Raw genomic sequence first — 4,043 nt, forward strand, 5'->3', positions numbered from 1 at the left:
TTAGCATTAGCATTAGCCATGGCTGATAAGAGAGAAACTCTCTGCAGGTTTAATTAAAGAACAAAGACTCTAATAGATCCCTTTGTTCCTTTAAACTGTTCATTATAATCTACTGTTTAACCTAGTTAGTGGAGAGAGAGGGAGAGAGACACTGTTTAAGAGAGAGAGAGAGAGAGAGAGAGAGAGAGAGAGAGAGAGAGAGAGAGAGAGAGACTGTTTAACGCATAGAGAGAGAAACTGTGTAACACTGAGAGAGAGAGAGAGAGAGAGAGAGAGCGAGAGAGAGAGAGAGACAGAGACACCTGTATCTTCACATACTGTATAGGTTCATATAATATTCTCACATAAATGACAGCAATCATAAAAAACAACAAACAAGACATTTTACATTTCTAAGGGTAAAGGTTGTTACACACCGGGGCGATTTTTTTGTGCGAATAATGCGTTTTTTTTAAAACCTTATAAAGTCAATGGCTCCGTACATGGAGCGAAAAAGCGTCTTTTAATTATTTGGAACGAGTCCGAATTGTGCGTATATTCGCCGGTATGTAAGGACCTTTAAGGTCCTACACACCGGCGAATATAGCGAATATACGCAAAATTTGGACTCGTTCCGAATAATTAAAAGACGCTTTTTCGTTTCGCTTTTTCGCTTTTTCGCTCCATGTACGGAGCCATTGACTTTATAAGGTTTAAAAAAAAAACGTATTATTCGCACGAAAAAATCGCCAAATTGACACTTATTAGCCCGCAGACCCCCATTTGAAAAGATAAGCCAGGGACCCCCATAAGAGAAGATTTTTTACGGCTCTAGCAGTGATTCTCAACCATTTTAATGTCAAGGACCCCCAGTTTAACATGCATTAGAGGCTACGGACCCCCATTTAATGGCATTTATATCTCAGGGACCCCAATTCATATTGTAAAATCAATGTTAATGTAACTCTGAGAGTGTACAAATGGAACCAAATGGACCCGTCCATTTGGACCCGTCCATTTGGTTCCATTTGTACACTCTCAGAGTTACAGACCCATAAGGGTCCATTTGGTTCCTATCCATCATTTAGCTGGGGACCCCCTGGAACCCCCTTAAGGACCCCTGGGGGTCCCCGGACCCCACTTTGAGAACCAATGATGACCAAATGCATAGGAATAGCAATAGATAAACCAATAACCTATCGTAGCCTGACAGCGCGTCACAGGTTCGAGTCCCGAGCCCTACTGTACAGAGGACAGGTGGTCTGTGTGAAGATAGACGAATAGATAGATGAATATTTACATTCATTCAGCTTTAGGAGGATTATACTTTAAATGGAATATTAAATAAACTGTTTATTTGCTGTTCATTCACCTTCATACAAACATCAAGGTACACACTGTGTGTGTGTGTGTGTGTGTGTGTGTGTGTGTGTGTGTGTGTGTGTGTGTGTGTGTGTGTGTGTGTGTGTGTGTGTGTGTGTGTGTGTGTGTGTGTGTGTGTGTGTGTTATGAAGGTGACATGGAGCCAACGGCCACAGGGGGGAGCTCTGGTCCTGCATGCCACACACACAAACACACACACACACACACACACACACACACACACACACACACACACACACACACACACACACACACACACACACACACACACACACACACACACACACACACACACACACACACACACACACACACACACACACACACACACACACAGAGGTGTCTCTTCCTCTCTCACACGTTTCTCTTTCTCACATTTGCCTTCTTTTCCTCTGAGACCAAAAAACACATTAATATACTGAGAGAGAGAGAGAGAGAGAGAGAGAGAGAGAGAGAGAGAGAGAGAGAGAGAGAGAGAGAGAGAGAGAGAGAGAGAGAGAAAGACACACACACACACACAGACAGACAGACAGACAGACAGACAGACAGACAGACAGACAGACAGACAGACAGACAGACAGACAGACAGACAGACAGAGGTAGAGACAGACACAGACAGACAGACGGCATACAAACACAACAACTGCCTTTAAATACGTTTGGAAAACTGCTGTTATTATTGAACAATTTTAAACATATTTGAACAATGTACTGCTGTTATTCTGTCCCAAAGGTTTTAGACCAACTAAATGCCAACTGGTACTAATTGTGTCATTCATCTCACTCCTACTTTCTTTCTTTCTTTCTTTTCCTCTTTTTAATTGTTTTGCCATATTTTAATCTGGTTTTCATTTAATTTATTTGTTTTGTGATTTTGAAAGTGCAAAAGAAAATAATTCTGTTTTTATTAACAAATTTGAAATAAACATGATGACAAACAAAGATAAAAACATTAATAATAATGCTGCATATTTGTTTCAAAGGTTTATCCCAACCTAAAACCTTTCCTACGATGTCTTGATGAGCTTTTAGATCCGCTATTTTTGGAAAAATCGCAATAATGTGTGCACATTTTTAACTCAAATCTTGGATTATATATATATATATATATATATATATATGGCCGAATAGCCATTTGAATAGCCAAAAAAATACAAAAATTACACAGATTGTATAAATATATTATAAAAGATTGATAAAGAGAGTGAGACAGATAAAGAGAGTGAGACAGATGAAGAGAGTGAGACAGATAAAGAGAGTGAGACAGATAAAGGTTAGCTACATTAGCCGCTAGGTGGGGAAGTTATTTTCTATAATAAATAACATAATGTCACCTTCATGAAACATTCATATATTCTGAATAAAAGTCAAAACAGTGATCATATTACACACACACACACACACACACACACACACACACACACACACACACACACACACACACACACACACACACACACACACACACACACACACACACACACACACACACACACACACACACACAGGTGGTCCTCAGAGTTACTACAGTGTGAGCTTGTAGATCTGCTATTTTCGGGCAAAGAGATTTGGTGTAAAGAGGGGGAAAAGAGAGCAGACCAAGTACAGAACCAAAGGTGTTTACTAAGTATTGAGGATTCAAATGGTAAAATATGGCTCTTATATTTGAACTAATGCATACATAAGGATGGATAAGATAATAATAACAACATATATATATATAATATAATTATAATAGATAATAGCAGTGATGGATAAGATTAAATACAATCCTTCTTGATTCTTCATTTGACTTAACCCATTGAGACCTGAAGCCGATTCTCTCCTAAAACAGTATTCTGAAAAACGTTTGTTTCTATATCAGTGGTGCTTAATCTTTTTCATGTCAAGGACCCCCAAAATTATATGTATTTGGCCACGGACCCCCATCACAATATTTTGTTCCAGGGACCCCCAGAAGCAAAGATTAGAGTTAAAAATGTTCGCTTTAAAAATATATATATTCAAAGATTTGCACACATTTTCAAAAATAGCAGATCTACAAGCTCTGCTATAGATCTGCTATTTTTGAATATCCAAAGTATAAAATAATGCTTTTTAGCTCAAATCTAAAAATGAGACAGTTCCAGGTCTCATTTGACTTAAAGTACAAATTGTTAGTATTACTCTTCCATTACATCTGTGTCATTTTAGATTTGAGCTAGAATCATTATGTTACACTTTGGGCTATTCAAAAATAGCAGATCTACAAGCTCACAGCATTACGAGCTTGTAGATCTGCTATTTTTGAAAGATCTTCAACATTCATGCAAATCTTTGAATACATTTTTCTTTCTTCAAAAAACATTATTAACTCAAATCTTTGCTTCTGGAAAATAGCAGATCTACAAGCTCACAGCGTGGTTTATAGCAGATCTACAAGCTCATAGCGTGTTTTTTTTGTCTAGTTTTAGTCGACTAAATATAACATTTGAGTCGACTAAATCTACAGTCGATTTAGTCGACTCAAACGTATGTTGGCGGTTCCTTGATGGCCTCGTAATGGCTGACTTACACACTACTGTGAGGTTGAAAAAAACAGATCTACAAGCTCACGTGTCGCAGCGCGACGAGTTCGGTGGATTACTACATAACATGCTATCTATATCTATATAAACTACAGGATACCAGGTCAACTGTAG

This window comes from Gymnoscopelus microlampas (genome assembly GCF_963454915.1).
Source record: "Gymnoscopelus microlampas genome assembly, chromosome: 14".
NCBI lineage: Eukaryota > Metazoa > Chordata > Actinopteri > Myctophiformes > Myctophidae > Gymnoscopelus > Gymnoscopelus microlampas.